The sequence below is a fragment of the Haliotis asinina genome, chromosome 8, assembly GCF_037392515.1.
Source record: "Haliotis asinina isolate JCU_RB_2024 chromosome 8, JCU_Hal_asi_v2, whole genome shotgun sequence".
NCBI classification, from domain to species: Eukaryota; Metazoa; Mollusca; class Gastropoda; order Lepetellida; family Haliotidae; genus Haliotis; species Haliotis asinina.
This window is the reverse complement of record NC_090287.1, coordinates 18,672,965-18,693,433: the sequence shown is the minus strand read 5'-3', so window position 1 is coordinate 18,693,433 and position 20,469 is coordinate 18,672,965. Positions and strand designations below refer to the sequence as shown.

General features: G+C 36.3%; 1 protein-coding gene across 2 annotated transcripts in view; it reads right to left on the bottom strand.

Moving 5' to 3' along the window:
- The window catches only part of LOC137295121 (delta-like protein D), a 157,169-nt gene that overhangs the window by 77,300 nt on the left and 59,400 nt on the right, over positions 1 to 20,469 (bottom strand). For both annotated transcript variants that reach the window (XM_067826440.1, XM_067826441.1), the window contains exon 3: positions 8,267 to 8,406. The gene's annotated coding sequence lies outside the window, so the exon portion shown is untranslated. The remainder of the gene's footprint in view (positions 1 to 8,266; positions 8,407 to 20,469) is intronic.

Here is a 20,469-nt window from a genome sequence, read left to right as displayed (position 1 = left end):
TGTAAGGTAGCTTAATGGTTAGAGCTCCTCTTATCACACCAGCACACTGACAGAATTCCTCAATTCCTCACATGGGTACTATGTATTAATGTGTGCCCAGCCATGATGCTGCTGTAATATTGCTTATGGGGCTTGAAACCAAACTCACCATTATATCTGCAGGCCATGTTCAAGACACCATATTATATATGTATATTATATATTTATATAAAAGAAAGTGATGAGTGAAAGGGATGAGAATACCAAGCATACAGTAGTATAAACAGCTGTTTAAGTGTAATTGCTTCTTCCTGAAGTGAAACATGTTGTCATGTTATTATTTCAGAAACTACTTAGGCAGGTTATATATAGGTAGGTTAGGGGACAGAATTGTACTCCTGAAGAGGCAGTTATTGTTTAAGATTGATTAAACCATCTAAAACCTTCATTCAATATCAAGCAAAACAATCAAATACCAATCAAAGCTTATCAGACCAGCAATGCTGAAATATTGACATAACAAAATGACTATGACAAATGAAAATCTAGAGTCCCTGCTTGCTGAATTAAGAGAGAAGAGTGCATGCAAACATTGATATCAGTGGCATGGCAACAGGAGGGTGGCTGGTGGTTTCCAGGTAACAAGAGACAATGGTGTTCGTGGGAGCAGAACATAAAAATGTTAAAGGGATTGTCTCAACACCGAAATGTATTGTTTTAATATGTTAAAGGGACACTATACTCTGCTGGAGGTGTTTTTCTCTGCCAAGCTCTCTATTCTTTGGTAAGGCCCAACCAATTATATTACTAATAGGCTGATCCTTAGGGGTGTTGCAGGGGTGCAGGGGAAATTAATTTTTCATTTTTCTTCCTATTCTTGAAAAGTACAACTGATGGATCCGTAAAACAAGAAATAAAATTGGTCTGGCCTAATTTGGATACCCTGTTGTCATTTTATGCATCATAGGCAGGGGTTCAACATATTTTTCAAAACCCACTTGTCACAGGGCAAGTGACTTTAAGAAAGCAACTCATCCTGACTAATTTTCCACTTGCCCTGATTTTTATGACATAATCATGGTGATAAAATTATGAAAGTGCAAATCAAAATGGTACTGTTCTTTAAGGTTAATGTTTGCTGGACTATTTATTGGAAAGTGATTTAACATGGTTTTTTTTGCAAAATTTAATATCTACATTTTGAGCAGATATGAAATAAAATCCTAAGTTTATTTGGAGTTTGAAACCAAAAGCGGAAATTAACTAGTAGCCCATGGACAAATAAGATAGCATTATTTGATTGCCCGAAATGAAAGTTGATTTGTCCCGGTCATCGGGTGATGGGATTTTAGTGTATCTTAGTGTTGAAATTCCATAACAATATATCTAAAAGGAAACAGTTAAGTACCACAAGTGCCTTCGTAAAATTTTAGGGGCGGTGTGGTAGCCTAATGGGCGTTCACTTGTCATGCTGAAGATCTGGGTTTGATATCTCCCCTTGGACACAATGGTTTTATATTCCAGCAATATCACAGCAGGTACACCAGAAAGAAGAATCCAACTCAGGTCTTTGACATGATGAAAGTGGTAAATTCTGTTTAAACAAATTTGTATATCTTGCTGTACTGGTGTTCACTTCACTTTCCACTGTTAATTAAGTTGCTTACTTAAAAAATCAGCAAGAAAATCATCAGTAGAGTGGAAAAATTATCAGGCTAATGATTTTACATGTGCCACTGTACACTAGCAATCCACCCCATTTTTTTTTTAATATCAGAACTTTTGAGAAAACCCCTAATTATAATTAGATAATAGTGTAATAGCAAAATTGACACCTCCTTGATGACATTTATACTCATGGTCCCAAGGAATAGCCATCAAATGTCATGGAAACCTATTTCTCCTGTTACCATCACTTACTTTTTGGTCTGTTGATATTTACACAATATACTGTAATTTTTTAAATGAATATATGTAAGCCTATCTCACATTGTAAATGTCATGTGCACTTTTAGTGTGGATGTGACAATAATTAACACTTCATGGGAGCTGAAATAATCACCCCCCTCCACACACCCCTGACGAACAGAAGGATTAGTCATCCACATGCAGGTGTTCAAATCCGTATACTTACCACTTTTCTCACACTGGTTAAAGCGTTTGCTCATCGTGCCAAAGGCACTGTTTGATTCCAGAAAAGAGCACAATTTGTGAAGCCAGTTCCAGGTGCACCCCTCTCTGATATTCCGAGATTATTGCTAAAAGCAGCATAAAGACCAGCTCACTCACTCACTCACTCACTCACTCACTCACACTGAACATGCCAGACGTATTTTGTTTATCACTGTATGTATTACACACTTCAATAGACATTATATACTTGGTCTGTTCATCTATCTTCAGTCTTTTGACAATTTTAATTGCTCAGTTATGCTGACCATTGCAGTAAACAGAAATATGTGATACCATGGTTTCCTGTAAGTTGACTTCAGTAACATATTTTGCTTAAAAACTGCCAGTTTTGAAACTATCAGACAGCTGGATGATCTGTGTCATTGAGGACTATCTGTGTGTTCAGTGGTATGGTTCAACAGTTGGAAGTGATCAGTATTTGAAGACCTGTTAATTACCATTAGATATTAACGGTTGCCATGGGATGTTGGCTGTTGCTACAGGTGACTGACCTTTGCCAAGAAAATTGACTGTTTCCTTATGAGCCCATATATGTTCTTTATGGGGTGGCTAAGTAACTTCATATAGTCGATGCTTTTGTCAGAAATAGCATGAAAACTCACTCACTCACTCACTCACTCACGTACATGGCATGGTATTTTTCAGTCACTCTGTCATTCCATGTGGATTTTCAACAATGATAAACCCATGTGACCCATGAGGCTGTTCTAGTTATTTGCTTATGGTATGAGTATTAACCAGCCTATCGGAATGACAGATCCCAGCATCATCATACTTATGACACTTCTGTTAGGTAGATATGGGTATTATCTCCTGCTGTTGTAGCCTGACAACCACTGCAACTGATGCCCATTGATTGGAGATAATAGGGGTGTTTGTGTATGCTTTTTTGCAGGGAATTGCTGCATCCAAGCAGACTACCAGGGGAAGACAGTGAGACACACTCTGACCCCAAATATCCAGAAACCTTGTCTTCTGGTCAGTTCTCCTGAAAACACAATCTTGTTGAGACAGCATGAAGGCAGCTGAGGAATAGGTAAGACAACATTTTAGAGTTGTGAAAAGGTTGTATATTTGCGTAAAAACAAGCAATGTATGTCCACATTACCCAAATAATTTTGACTTGATCTTGTATGGTTGTGTATGGATATTCTCAGAACCCAAACTTTTTTCAAACACTCTGGGTAATTACTACCCTATCTATTTTTTTCACTTTATGTACATGTATTTCTGTATGTGTAGTGGGATAAGGTCTGACAAGTTGCAGTTTATGAACTCCCTTTTCCCCATCTCAAGTCATTGACTTAAAGTCGTTTGACCTTATTAGGATGATGTATTTGAAAGGAAAGGTAGCATATCTGTTTCAGACAATCCAGTGATTGCAACCCTGTGCAGCTGTCCATGCATGTACAATGTCAACCAATGAAGTCATCCTATTCAGTCTATTTAGTTTCATGTTTCTTTCTATTGCCAGTTATTCTAACCCAAAAGTGCGAGTGAGTTTAGTTTTACGCTGCACTCAGGATTATTCCAGGTATATGGCAGCTTTCTGTAAATAATCGAGTCTGGACCAATCTGCGCAAGTGGGAACCAATGACATGAATTAACCAAGACGCGATCACCTGATCTGTTAGTCGCCTCTTACGGCAAGCATGGTCACCTTCTGTGGCAAGCATGCGTTGCTGAAGACCTATTCTACACCAGATCTTCATGGGTCTCCAAGAGGTATGATGGTTGAATCTGAAGACCGTATATATTATTTGTTTTCAGATTAGAACACTATCAGTAATAAATTGAAGTCACATGAATGTATGATGAAAGCCTGTAGTAGTCTGCATATTTCATAGAAACCTTCCAGTAATTTACTATTAAAGGTCATCTGCCAGTGTTTTGATTGTCCTCCAACAAATAATCATGTTTATGTCAAGACTGACGAGAAGTCATATCCAGAAACTGATCTGTCTTCCTTATGATGTAGTTTTGAATGCACATGATCACATAGAAACCGTCTCTTCTGAATCCATTTGACTTGTAAATAAAATAGAGAAATACCACCCAGTATCTATGCACATGCATTGGGTGGACATTGGTTCACTTTCTATATTGTATGGGACTTTTTTATGCTGGGTTTGGTTCTCAACGTCATGATTATTTTTGCACGTGGGGATCATTCTCGGCTTTGAACCCACCCCATTTGTAAAAATACACTTCACAATCTGTTTATTCTCTTGAAAATAAATTGTCTTATGAAGTCTCAAGCCATAAATGACATTAAATTTTTCTAACTTAGGCCACAATAATATATAAAAGGGTGAAAATCAGGTGATTCATTTATTATGGCCTGACTGTACGTGTATGATCAACTTAAGTGTATTGTGATTTTTTTGTCCACTAAAACATTTCCGTGGGAACAGGTCTTTCTGGAGTTACATGTCTTATGAAGGAAGTGCTTTGTGACCATTGAACACTGATAAATACAAGTTTACCATACATCAAACGATCAACGTGACACAAACTTCACCCTACATACTCTCAGCACACGATTTGGGACAATGAACAATAAAGAGAAACATAACAAAAATGCTTTTAATTTATGCAGGTACAAGTGATGGCAAACAACTCATGAAGGTGTTTGTTATCCACAAGAACTCTTAATATGCATTTATGTTTCTTATTTTTATGAATATTTACACTCAGTGATATAGGTGTCATGTGAAGTCGTTCCTACTTGTTTCTCAAGTCTATAAAAATACACTAAGCTCTTGATATACACCAAGGTTATCACATTTCATCATTAATTTAAGTATCTAATCATCTAATGATAGCAACAAATATTTTAGAACCTACAGAGCATCTTTCTTTGAGAAACTGGGCAAATTTATTATACCTTTAGCAGTCTTTCCAATGGCAAATATCTGTTTTCCAAGGGTAAAAAAGTTTCTGTTGGGGAAAGTATCATGTCATAAAATAATAAAATAACACAGATGATGGTTTGGACAAGATGACTTTTGCAGATTGAGCAATCTACTTACTGTATACAGAAAAAAAAATGCTATATTTAATTATATTTACATCGCTAAGTAATATACATCTCCCATTTTCATTCCATATGATGCATCTCTGCATTTGTATGTTTAGTCTAGAATGGAACGTTGCTGTCATGTCACAATAACAAGTGGATAGATGCCAAAATTGTCAAGGGAGAGGCTGAATATGAGATTTGAAATGTATAAATTTTGATTTGCAAAATATACATCTTCAGACAGCCTATGGACTTCTTAAGCCCAATTAATCACCAGTTTCTAAACAAATTACAGTGTGGTAATTAACAATACTTTTCCTTAAACTAATATTTGTAATCTTCACATTTCACCCAATAGCATAGTCAGTTGTTTTTCTGTGATAAATACAAGGTCATCTTAGTCTGTCTCACTGTCACTGAACTGTGTTATTTTCCAGCCTTTTCTGCAATGCTGAAGCCCTAGATACAGCAAGTCTAGATTTCCTCAGGTTCAAGTTCTGAATCTCCCTTCTCCCTGAGGCTCCTTTTCACATTAAAAGGATTTGTTTGTTTCTTTCAAAGTGTTTATATATGCATGCGCACACACACGCACACACACACGCGCACGCGCACGCACACGCACACGCACACGCAGAGAAACGAATCATTAGTCTGATAAAAACTTAGATAAAAACTTATCCCCCATTTGTAGTAAAGTTAAATATTTTTCTTTCCTCATAAGCATGGCAACAGGACACCAAGCACCTGTTGTATGATGTACCTCAAGTGTGATCCTTTTTTCAAATAAGACACCCTGTATGTAATCCTATGAAAAATCTGCCAGTGAGTTGATCAAAGAGAGTTTGTTGTGTATTCCTATGATGCCATTGTAACCAATAACCATTGACTTCCAAGTGGTTGGTCCAGGGAGTGCAGGGCAACAATTCAGACCCTTGTGGGTTCGGATCATGTCCTATCAGTGTTGTTGGCTGCCAGAGGTAAACAGCATTCCTGGCCCTATCTTCTCATCTATATCACTTGTTGATTACTAATATCTTACGGAATTCCTTCCGTCTAATAGCTGGAGTAGGCCCATGCAGAAAATAGAGTTTGAAAGATTAAGTCACAGTGGGGCAGTCATTTCTACCTCCTATTAAGTTGGTCATGATAATCTGAGTTACTTATAGACAATACACAATGTTATCAGCTTGGCAATTTATTCTTTTAACATCTCAGTGTTGTCTATCTTAAACCCTACTTTTGGCTTGGTACTGACATGGACAGTGTATATAATGTGATATCAACCAACAGCTGATTGGAAAGATATGAGAATCTTGGTTCTCAGGCATCATGCACATCATCAGAAACGTATGCATTATGGTTCTGCTGTCAGCAGAAGAAAATACTTGGAAAACACACCAGGAAAATAGAAGGCAATATGCCTCCAGCATGTATGAAAATATGTGGCTGAATACCAAATGATTTGCTCATGATATATTCTGAATCAAACAATGGACAATGAGGATTGCATGTAGTCATTGGAAGGGGTTCTTTCGCTGAGATATTTGCCAAACATTCCCACCAGTAAAAATAATGTGTGTTAAGTTGTTCTTTCCATGAAGCTGCATAATCCTTCATTTAAAAAACACTTCATTGTTAGCCTGCTGGGTTTAAGTGTCCATTGTTTATTATGATGTCATAATGAGCATTGTGATGTCACTTATTGTCCTTGTGATAGCACTGATTTAGCATGGTATATTTTGTCTTACACGTTCTCAGTATTCATAACATTGGTTCACTTCATGTTTCGACTCTGTTTCCACATTGCTGATCATCAGTAGTAATTCGTGAGTAAACACAGAATTCATCACAAATACATGTTATACATTCACAGTCACTTTCAAATAGGATATAATAGTGACAAAATATATGAAACACTTACTTTTGCCTTGTCAGTAATATAAGAAGATACTGAAAACCCAAGTTTGTCTGGTAAACTTGGCTTATAAATATTCAGCATGTAGAACCCAGCATGGAGGGCTGGTAGACTAAAACATTTGCCTCAGTATAAGGAAATAAACAGCTACAGTTATTTGTTAAAAAGGGTTCCATTGAGCAGGAGAGACAAAACATAGGTGCAAAACACAAAAATCATTGTAAGGCTACTGGTGTTCCAATATTCAAAAATAATTGAAAAGAGTGATTAAAATAATTATCAATTTAAAAAAAACCAACACATTTTCAATTAATTTTAATTTTGTTGTTTTAACACTCTTGAATTAAGTAAACTAACCATTAAATTTGATGAATATTCATGAACAAACATGCACTCAACTGCATAGAGCTATGCGCAGTGTAAAATTTAACTATTTCTATTGTTTAATTACAATTGTGCTGCACAACAATATTAGTTGCCAAAAAACATTAATTGGAAAAAATCTATAGAAATACTCTTTAAATGATTGAAAATGAATATATTTCAATTATAATCGATATTTGTTCGCCACAAGTCCGAATCCCAACACAATATAAAGCAACAAAGCATGCCGTCATCATTTAAGAAAAGATCACATTCAGTGTTCATAATAATTTAAAAAACGTGTTCAAATGCATTTCCATGATCAAGAAATACCATTATATCTAGCAATGTTCAGCAGCTTTCCGCATAGTGAGTCCCTTCAGTCAGCTTGTTTAACCCACAAAGTTTTCATGCAATATGTGAACTTAAATGATGGGTGTATGAAGACTATAAGAAAATGTTGCTAATGAAAGTTAGCTGAGTGCACATGATACATGAGGTCAGACAAACAAGTCTCTACATCTCAACTAGTGACTTCCTTCAAGCTGACATATCAAACATGGTCATTGCTCAACACAACATTATCCCTGTCACCTTCAAAGCATAGCTGTATGGAGGTAGAGCTTTCAAGAAGCATGTATAACAAACAAAGCCCTGTTATATGCTGACACTAAATATGGGCATGTTGACATGTAATTCAAAAGTTACATACTGGAAATTCAGTTCGAGACAAACAATTCAATACAATCTTTAAATGATCAAAGGGAGTGCGTGAGCGTTAATAGTGATCTCACCTATACTGGAGATTAGTCTGAAGGGTCCTGACCCATGGGACTTGACCACCAGGAGCGCTCTGTGGTATACATGATGGCAGCATGAGCCTACATAGCAGCATCAGTTGATTCTTGTGATGTCTCAACAGCCAACCAGACTCCTGCAAATACATACATAGTTACAACTGTTGTCCTTGAAACAGTGTTGCTAAGGTTTATTGTTTAAAATCAATCATGGCTTCCAGAAAAGTCTGGAAGAGTTCATGTATTGGCTTATTGATATGGTGCCTGATAATACAACCAAGACTTGAATGTACAGTGGAAACCATGTTTACCTGTATTACAAGTTTATTGATTGGCTAGATTTCTCCTCATATTTAATGTTTGTTGTGGAGACAGCCTCAACAAATAAAAAGTGTGATAGACAAGAGAATTTATCAATACTAATCCCACAAAATATTCAATATTTAACCTGATTTATTGGTAGAATATTGATATTTTGTCACTTTTTCAAATTTTTTTGTGGTGCCATTATAATACCCAATATAACAGTTGCTCACACTCTCATACACACATGCATGTCCAGACATTTGCTCATGGGGCATTACATCATGAAAGGTTGCATTACAGCTCTACAAAACGTTTAAGGGTGGAAAAGCAGGAGACATTTAAAAAAAACTGCCAGATGCAGCTCCATAGTTTGACTTGTATCACATATTCTTTGTTTGTTCTTTTTCAGATAATCAGTTGACCTGCCATAGCATGTGTTTATGATCTGTGCCTCTAGTGGGGCAGGATGCACTGTCTCACCGGGTACCATCAGTATTTGATTGTCATTAACAAACGCCTGTTCAAGTTATAGTCATTCATATAGAGTAGATTTTGCTTTTAACAGAGATATTTAAGAAAATGGAAGAGGTTTCATTGTGTATATGTGTACATAGCTATAAGGCTTCAGTTGCAACTTTCAGTTTCCTATAAGACAACATGTAATGATGTTAGTTGTTTAAAGTGTTCACTCGTCATACTGAACACCTGGGTTTGATTCTCCATTTCTGGTGTCTCCACCATGATATTAATGGAATATTGCTAAAAGCAACATGCAACTGAACTCATTCACTCACTCACTCACTCCATGTGATATTGATTACCCTTGTTGGCTATCCTTATTGCAACACATGGCAAAGCCATACTTCGTTATTTCTCTTCTACGCAGTGAACTGTAAGTCTGTGGTTCCAAGGCTATTTTAAGTCACATACATTCAAAATTGAGGAGAGTTGTATCTGTCAGCAAGATAACAGAGTATCACTGAATGGAAAAAACATAAGTTCAAAGCAATTCTTGTAATCCAAGATTTTTTTCTCAGAATGTATGGGAAGGTTTACCCAGAGTTTGATAAAGTTATAGAGTTAACTACTTTCAACACACTGAATAACCTCAGCATATGTCCATAAGTGCTTCCTTTGATTCATTGTATCAATGGTCTCAAAAGCAAATGTTTGTCCCATCACATTATAATACATTTTCTTGAACTAAAAAAACTTCAAAATAGGTCTTAAAATATTTGATATGTGAGTGTTTTAAAATGACCGTGGGAATACAAACACATTTTGTATTTTCCAGTAGTTCTGAGTTACAACTGGAATGGATGAATTCTTCTAATCCTGGAGAGTTGTTTCCCTTGAAGTGATAACGTATCAGGGAAAGAACATTGAGAACAGCTAAATAAGGTGTACATACGTTCAAAATTAATTAGTATTTACACTTCAGATAACGTTTGATTTTCAATGGAGATAGGGAAAAATTTGTCTGTTATCGCATCAAGAAAATAACGTATTGTCAGTTGTGTAATCAAAGGATGTGGTGATTTAAATTGCCAAAAAATGTTTATTTGAACTACTTATACTTATGTCTTTAGCATTTTTTAGTAACATCGTGTTCAGACATTTATGCAAGATTAGAATGTCAGCAATGACATATTGACATGACGGAGTATGGTGCTTCATTCACATATTGTGTCTGCTCAAAATAGACACAATCAAACAGGCGACATACTGCGAGTACAAACATTTCAGTACTTATGAATATTGATGACTGTTTGAAATTAAAGTACCTGGATACATAATGATACTTTCCAGCAGGTGCCCTTTGTTCCTCGACCCCCATTGTATGGCTATAAGGCTGAGGCTGAGGATAATTGACTTAAGTTGAATTACTTACATAGTTCACTCATACACAAACTTACAAAGTACTGGTTTCTTTCAGTTTTAGTGACTAAAGAAACATGTTATGACAATAGTGCGAATTCTGTATTTTCCAACTAGTACCCATCAACATCCATGTTTGAACTGATCTGCTACAACCTATGTTTGCTGTGGCATGCAAGTGATAGAGCCACATGGTCAGGATCACCACCTTGGCTGATATTTATCATGTACTTATTGCATAGATCAGTAGTCATTATGTGAATCAGTGGATTGTCTCATCCACACTCAGTTCATAAGTACCACTGTCATACAGCTGGAACAATGCTGAGTGCAGCTTTGGACAACAAATATACAAATTTTAAACTTGTTTTCACAAGATGAATTTTAAAGAGGTGGACCTAGATTTTCGAAGCTCTTTTATCTCTGAGATAGTCGCAAGTTAATATCAATGTATGGCACTTATAATTAATTCAGCGCTAAGAGGGCATAAAAAATCTAGGTCTAGGGTTTGTTCCACAAGGTAATATTTGCACAGTTATCACAACAACAAGATGCAGATTGTAATATGTCCGTGACCCAAGAATGTAATTTAACAAATGAGTGCACATCAGGTTTGTGATTTAATATGTCTCGACTGCTTCTGCTCTAAATTAAATATGGTACTAGACACCATCTGGATTTTGTCCTTATTTGCGCATCTATGTTTATAACTGTAATACATTATTTCCAAAATGTCTATATTAGGGATTGGAGTGAGTGGGTCAGTTGGGTTTTATGCTATTTGAACCTGGGCCTTCTGTATGATGAATGAAAGCTTTATCTACAAGGCTACCCGTAGGGACTGGAGACTGAAATAGTGGTTCTTATCTTAGTTTCAGAAGGCAACTGTCATGAGCCTTATAATGTTCAGTGTAAGCGACATGACAGTCATAGAGCCAAGGACTGTGTTTGGTTTCCCCGTCACATTAAGCTGACAGGATGTGACTGAAATACTGTCCACTGCAGAATTAAGTTTTCATTTCTACCTGCACCAAATATTTACAGACTGCTCCAGTGTTAGTTTATGCTTCTCAGCTGGTGTGTGTTGGGTATTTTCATGTGGTATATCCTTTGTGGGCCATTATGATGTGGAAAAATCCTGTGTGGGGCACTATCATGTGGTATGTACTGTGTGGGTCATTATAAGGTAGCCTAGCCTGTGTTGGGTATTATCATGTGGTTTATCCTGTGTTGGGCATTATCATGTGGTTTATCCTGTGTTGGGTATTATCATGTGGTTTATCCTGTGTTGGGCATTATCATGTGGTTTATCCTGTGTTGGGTATTATCATGTGGTTTATCCTGTGTTGGGTATTATCATGTGGTTTATCCTGTGTTGGGTATTATCATGTGGTTTATCCTGTGTTGGGTATTATCATGTGGTTTATCCTGTGTTGGGCATTATCATGTGGTATATACTGTGTTGGGCATTATCATGTGGTTTATCCTGTGTTGGGTATTATCATGTGGTTTATCCTGTGTTGGGCATTATCATGTGGTATATACTGTGTTGGGCATTATCATGTGGTTTATCCTGTGTTGGGTATTATCATGTGGTTTATCCTGTGTTGGGTATTATCATGTGGTTTATCCTGTGTTGGGCATTATCATGTGGTATATACTGTGTTGGGCATTATCATGTGGTTTATCCTGTGTTGGGTATTATCATGTGGTTTATCCTGTGTTGGGCATTATCATGTGGTTTATCCTGTGTTGGGTATTATCATGTGGTTTATCCTGTGTTGGGTATTATCATGTGGTTTATCCTGTGTTGGACATTATCATGTGGTTTATCCTGTGTTGGGTATTATCATGTGGTTTATCCTGTGTTGGGCATTATCATGTGGTTTATCCTGTGTTGGGTATTATCATGTGGTTTATCCTGTGTTGGGTATTATCATGTGGTATATACTGTGTGGAGCTTTATCCTGTGGTATATACTTTGGGGGCATTATCCTCTGGTATATCCTGACTGGGGCATCATTATGTGGTATATACTGTGGTTATGTTATCATGTAGTATATCCAGTAGGGGCATTATCAGGTAGTATATCCTGTGTGGGACATTATCACATGGTATAAACTGTGTTGGGCATTATTATGTGATATATTCTGTGTGGGGATTATCATGTGCTATATACTGTATGTGGCACTGTAAGTAGTATATCGTGAGGGCATTATCATATGGTATATCCTATGGGGCATTATCATGTGGAATATCCTGTGTGGGTCATTATCAGGTGGTATATCCTTTTGTATTATCAACATCTTTCAGTTAGTAATAATTTTACATTCGTTTTCATCCTAATTGTGAACTTGAGTAAACGTTGCTATATTCAGTGTATAGAATAAAAACCTGGAAGCAGTTTCTTATTAGTTTTGTGAATAAGCAATATCCTAGGGCAATATTGGAGGGTTATACCATAATGAAGAGTTTTATGTCAGAGGTGTATAGCTAATTTAGTCATCAAAAGATGTTTAACACCCTGAGATGGGCAGTCTAGTGAGTCCTATAATTAAGAGATCAGTATCTGTTTAGAGAGGTGATTCTTATTGTATGAGGAACTTGCATAGGTAGATTAGATTTCTCAATAGACTTGTCGCCTGCATCGCTACCTGTGGGAGCTTGCACAGATCGTATCACACCTACATTCACCTGCTGTCTTTGTGGGGAACTGATGGCAAATCAGGGGGAGGGGATGTGTCAAAAGTGGCTGTATCAGATTGCGCCAAGCTTCATCCAGCATGCAATCTCAGGTGGGTTTTTTTTCTGTGTCTAGACAGGGTACGAAAAAGTAAGGAAGGGGCCAAAAAATGTGAAAAGGCCCAGTGATTCTAATGTTTTTGAATTGTTGTTAGAAAGGCATAAAGGCATCATTTGTTTGTGGTGTTACTACAGTGGTTAATTGAAATTGGAGGAATTTATCATGTGTAGGGTTCTTTACTTACTTCCTGTCACTTAAAGTCATTTAAAAACAGGAATGGTGATTTTTTTTTTGTCTATTATATTATTGAAGGTAGACCAACCAAGACAGGATTGGGGACGGGGACGTCTTTTTAATACTTTGAATAGACGATGTTTGATAAATGTCTTAGCAGCTGAACTAAAATGTTGCCCTTAAAAGAGTCAGTGAAGCAGCTGTACCAAAATTGTGCAAGTTGAAACACCCAAGTCTCCTGTCTTATTTATTTTTGGCCTTCCAAAATGTTATCAGATCAGCTATGCTGTAATGTTATACAGTCTAATGTTTTTACAATTAGGATTTCCATTGCATTCAGTAATGAATTTGTTCTCTAAAAAAGGTTTATTGTCCTGTACAATGTTGGATACAATGTTAAAACACAGAACAATACAAATGCATTGTCAAGACCATAAGGTTAGGTATTAATAAATCATATTTGACTGGGCCTCCCCAATTCATATTTGTGTATGATATATTATCCCATGCTTTTCAAATGCTGACAGTTAATACTGAATCAATGTGTGTGGCACTGTCACACAGTTTCAGTTATTTCATTCACTGGGAACGAGGTTAGATTGTTCAGAATTATTTGTTTAGGTGGCTTATATCACACCTGTTTTTATCTGTGAATCAGTGTAGTCCTTTTTACTGAATTCATGTTCAAATTTGATCACTATAACTAGGTCCAAAGTTTGAATATGTATAGTGGACATGTTAACATTCTTTGAAATTTTAAAAAAGAACAGTCACATGATTGCCTCTTTGTTTTGCAACTGAACCTCTGAAGGTATGTTTGCCTTTTACTTGCAGGTGTTTTATTTGTTAATAGCATACTACTCAAAAAAGATTACGAACCACACAATTGTTTCATTTTACAATAATATCTCTTTCATACTATGACAAAGAAGCTATAATTGTATGATGGAATTTTGTGATCCTTAACTTTCTGAGTAGTACATATCTCCCATTAATAACAAATGACTTGGAATGTTCACTGCTGATTTCTTGACTTTATTGTTTGATTCCTAATGTTGTCAACCTCTAAAATGCAACAATTCTAGTGTAGAAAGGCATTAAACTACATAAACAAATATCCACCTGATATGAGCATTGGTTATCTTTTACAACATATATAGGTTTTAATGGGACACTGTGTCATATGGCCCAGAGTCAATTGTTCATATAAGGCAAAACTTTATCTCTTTCTAGTAGGGGATATCTTTAACTGTTTGATCATATATGTAAAAATATTTAGTTTGCAGAATACCAGAATGGTGTTTGCAAAACTTGCTATGACAGTCATTTTGCCATGTTTTTGGAAAACTAACAAGGCCGTCCTTCTTGTGCTGTTTATTACGTTTACCCTATAAGATGTCCGTGTGGAATGTTACAAAGGAAAATATCTTTGTTTCATGTGATTTATCCATCGACTCCTTCAACAATACATATGATCTCAACATATTGTAGAAGTGAGTTTTCTTATACTGTCCGATTTGAAGGTGTTTGGATCAGAATTGTCTGTTATACTTTGACAGTAGCCTGAAGGTTCAGCACATGATTGATGCTTCATGGCACCTTACAGATATCATTCTCATGAAAACATAAGCGTCATGTGTCATTTGTTAATATGTACAGATACATTTTCTTCTAAATTACAAGAAGTCTTAATGACCAAGAATAGAATATTGAAGTCCCTTGCAGCTGAATGAAGACAACAGACAATCGTGAAATCTCACCAGCTATGTAAGTGGGTGGTTAGTGCTGAAAATCAGACGCTGACACTGACAGCAATGAAAGGTTGATCTGCGTGAAGTTATGCGAAAGATCTTGTCTCTTGCTCATCTCATGTGTCAATTTAGCTTCTTTGGCCACAAACAAGTCACCTTAAAATCAGCAATATCTCCCCTTAGCATGATAAGGTAGTTGAGATTTACCTGCTTCATTGCTCTCCAATGCAGGGGACATACTCATGGTTAACGTGGCTGCCGACTTGGTGTGCCAAACACGGACAATACTGCTCATGTGGTATGATAGATAAAAGGAGGCATCCCATGTGAGCATTAGGAGGTAAAATATATTGAAATACACTTGTCAAGATTATCTGAGTTGACTGGATCGTCAGGTGGGATCTTGGCTTGGTTCTAATGACACTAAACAGATTGTTACACTTGTCCTATAAATGCCTCATAGGTAGAATGGGTTCATTCAGCCTAGTGTATAGTGTGTTTGTATGGAGTGAAGGGGGAAATAGCATAGGCTAGACCTATAATGTAGACTTTTTTTTGTGGATGCTTGAGTTGTTTGGGTTTTTTGTGTGGAGGAGAGAAAACTAATAATCAAAAATGTTTTTTGCAGTAATTTTTAAAACTTGAAAATAGAAATTTGTCGTGTGAGTCCATTATCATATTTTGAGAGAAATAAATCTATTTCAGAATTAAAATGTTCAAACTATTTCATGACATGCTTTTTACCTCTCAGGGTGTTTGTAGCAGGTATATTTCTTATCGCTTACACACATAATGATATTTGCTTGCTACCTCATGGCCAAACTTATTTCCAATGCAGTCCAAGTTGATTTATGCAATCAATAGATGATTACACTGTTTCTTTCTGTGGCTGCTTCTTTCAACCAGATAAGGTGCAAAAAAGGGCATTTTTTCTTATCAAATAAGTATCAAATTTTGATCCTTCAGAGACAATGGTATATTCAGTTAGAGAGTAATAAATTCTCTATTCTTAAAACACGTATTCATTCATGAAAATTGTAAGATTTAATTGATGGAACAATAGGTATATGTACTTGTCTCATAGAAGACTTGTCCAGTTTACTGTCTGACAGAAAGTCACATTGATGTTTGTTTTTCTTACTGTGAACTAACTACAAAATGGAATAAATAAGTTATATTAAAAGTAACTTTTCCGGTACTGTATTTATCAAAAGGTTTTTGTTTTGTTTGAAGTGCTGACAGGAAACAATTTAAAGTTTCCATACATAAAGTCTCCCATCTGGATACAATACTGTGTTGTTCGTAAGTCTGTTTCTATGGTAGGTTCACAATCCTATTTCCTGTATCCAATATCCTTGCCATTTTAAACTTCAGTACATCAGAGGGTGGTATGGTAGTCTAGTGGTTAAAGCTGTGGCTCATCACGCCAAAGACCCGGGTTTGATTCCCCATAGCAAATACATGTGTGAAGCCCATTTCTGGTGTCGCCCATTGTGATATTGCTGGAATATTGCTAAAAGTAGCATCAAACCAAACTAACTCACTCACTTCAGTCCTCCAGATAGGTGAGGACAGTGGTCACCATATGAATGAGCGAGTTTAGTTTTATGTTGCTTTTAGCAATATTCCGGAAATATCATGGTAAGGGACACCAGAATTGGGTTTCTCACATTGTGCCCATGTTGGGAATCAAACCCATCTGGCATGATGAGCAAATTCACTGATCACTTGGCTACCCTACCATCCCTCACTGTATGAACAAATTTTTGTATTAAGTTTATCTTTCGAGCTGCAACATTATGCATGGAGTTAACAGGTTTCTTTTTTGTTCCTTATCTAGAACAAAAAGGTGATATTAATTTGTTAAAACCTGACACCTTTATAGCATTTTAGTCCTATTCTCAACAGATCACAGAGAAAATAGTGTTAATATGTAGCACCAACTTGCAAAGAATCGTTTATGGCAGTTCATAGAAAAGATAAAATTTACATCTTCTTTTTGAAGATCGTAACATATTTTTTACCCCAGGATTACCTCCCTTGGTTTTAAATACCTCATGTCACATCTCATCAAAGGGTTAGTATACAAGTGCACTCAAACATTTTCTGGAGGTGTAGATTTATGTTGTTGTACTGAGTATTTCGACTGTGTGTGACTGTTGGTGGCTGTTCTAGATCATTGCCCAAGCCATTGCTACACACAGGTATGTACGACATGGTTGTTTACCTGTTATGCCCAAAGACATCAAAGCACATTGAGATATTTTCCACTTGTAGTTTTTTATCTGGATTTCTCACTTTCAACTTACAGCGTATTTGTCTGATGCATCATGAGTTAGGCTTTGTTTGATATATCATCTAGGAGATCAAAAGATTAAAGGTTATGCTCTGGTGGTGGTCTCGTCTGACTTTTAAATGGAAGTATCTTTCAAATTTATTTGACTGTTGATGCAAATTTAGAGTAAGATATATCCATTTTGATACCTTGATTGAAATGTTTTAACCATTAAGCATTACATATGATATACATGGTTCCAAGTTCCTCAGTAGGGAAGGATCATTTAAGATTCAATTATGATATTCCGATGGAAAAGATGGATTTATTATGAACATCATGGTTACCAGTATAATTTTCAAATTTGCATCCATTATCTCGCAGGTATTGTAAGGGGAGATAATTCAAACACGGATGTTACATTAGATTCATTAAAATTCTGTAAAAGTGAAAGGGAAACAAAGATCTGACTATTGAAGCCTCAAAATATGGAGGGTTTATTACATCGTGGAATACAAATTTTCTTATGATGGACTGTAATTTCAACAGGTTATAATTGTGTTATGCAATATTTCACTGTGCTCCGTGACGCGACACCTATCGGAAGATCAAAGAAGGAGAAGCATTATTCTCGTTTTTACAAATCTGCCCATGTTTCGGTCAAAACATACCCATTATAATGTTAAAGAATTCTCAAAATGTAAAAATATGATTTTAGTTTGCATTTTTACTAAATGTTTGTGATAAATGTTTTGAATAATCAAAGACATATAACCAATGGTTGCAAATACGTCCCTGGAATAACTAACTGCTACTACAGTTTGATAAATAACCGACAGAGTCTTGCAATTTCCTACAACTGCAAGGAAAAGGAAAGAACATGCAAATGTGATAACTAAAACAAAATATATGATAAGCATAATGTCAGGCAGTTATCCTGATCGGGGAATATATCCATCAATATCCACACATAAAAATATCTCAATTTACAGTGAAACATTTTTCGATTACACATGTCTTTGTCATGAAATATGAAAGTGTCTAAAGCATTTTATGGTGTTATGTCCCATGTTTATCTGGCAACAGATTGATTGTTTTGGCTGTTTCAGCTAACAACCCATGAAGGTCCGGGGTAGAATAGGCCTTCAGCAACCCATGTTTGCCATAAAAGGCAACTGTGCTTCTCGTAAGAGGCAACTAACGGGTGGTCAGGCTCACTGACTTGGTTGACACGTATCATCAGTTTCCAAAGATCGATGTTCATGCTGTTGGTCACTAGATTTTCTGGCCCGAACTCAATTATTTAGAGACCATATAGCTGGAATGTTGCTGAATGTGGCATAAAACTCAACTCACTCACTCACTTTAATTAAAGGTTTTGGTTACTCATCTGGACATTCCTTTCTAGCTGTGTTGCCAGATGCAATTACATATAACGTGTAATACATTCTGTACATAAAACCAATTATAGTTAGAATAGTTATACACCATACAAGAAACCAGTGTGAATGTGAACCAATACATGTGATTACTATATAACCTTGACACATTCAGTGTCAGAGGTGAACTTTACTGAATTGTTTCCCATTGTCAGGTAACCTTAGTGCTGTCACCACTAATTAATCCTGTAATAAAGTCATTGACTGAGCAGAATGATGACAATTATACATGTGTAGGGCTTGTGTGAAGAAACAAGGATGACAAGAATGGGTTAGTAATTGCGTTACTCTGTTCAAGTGGAATGAAAGAGTATTGGTCATTGCTGTTTGTGATTATACTGAGTTCTACTACAAGTTCATTGTAGCAAAAGTAATTCATACACATAATTGCTGTATACCAAAGTACATAAGTGTACATACACATTTACAGCCATACAGATTTGGTCTTTGGATGCTTTCAAATGTGAGAATTATAGAGGATTCTGATGGTTTTCAACAGGGCACTCCCTTGCTGATCCCCCGAAGCCCAGTGTGTAGGGTTGCTGACGCTAATTGGCACCTGCTGATTACACAACCTAACCGAATGGCACCAGGTAGACAACTAAAAGGTGGAGTTTGGTTCCCTTTACATTTTCTGTGAACTTATCTATTTTCTAAGAAAGAGGGATTATTAACTTCTCCTGAATACCAGTCTGAGGTTTGTTCACACCAAATTTACTCAAATGTTCAGGTGTGAAAATATAAACTACAGTGTAACCAGTTTCCTCAACTGCACACACCATACAGGATACTAAAGTAGGCATGTAAAATGTCATTAAGAAGCTTTTTCCACCCACACCTCAAATAAATAAACAAACAAACATTAACTATACTTGGTGTTTAACAGAAACAGTATTATTCACCAGATCCTGGCATGCATACCTTAGTCATTTAAACATTAATGCTTTGTGACTTAATGGTGAAAATATGTAATTTCAGGCAAAGATGCAAAAGCTGTATTATTTACACATATGATACCACATAATGAAAGCCATAATACTACCATATCAATGTTGCTCTTAATATGTTTATATGAAAACATTTCCAGATATATGAAATGCCATTTAAAAGAGGAAAGGTAGGAACAGATTAGAGGTCAATCTGTTTTCATACAAATCTGTTAAACGCTTGGTCAGTCAATCTTGAAGGTGTAAATAACAAGCCATTTGCATTGTAGTCACTTAAAGTTATCTAGGTACAAGGATGTTTCATGCACATCCACACATTTTATGGTAATTTATTGGACAAGTGGTGTTCATGTCTCGTATCACAAGGTTGAGATTTATGAGAAATAACACTGCTGGAAAGGATTATATGAATGGGGTAATATTTCTCTGGTACCTGTTCTCACGGTGTTTAACATGTACATTCCCTGGCGAGATTACTAGGGAAAATCTGGCGTCCAGTACAGCATTTGTTTTTGTGGCAACATTTGTACTCAGACGCTTGTCGTAAGAGGCGACTAATGGGATCGGGTGGTCAGGCTCGCTGACTTGGTTGACACATGTCATCAGTTCCCAATTGTGCAGATCAAT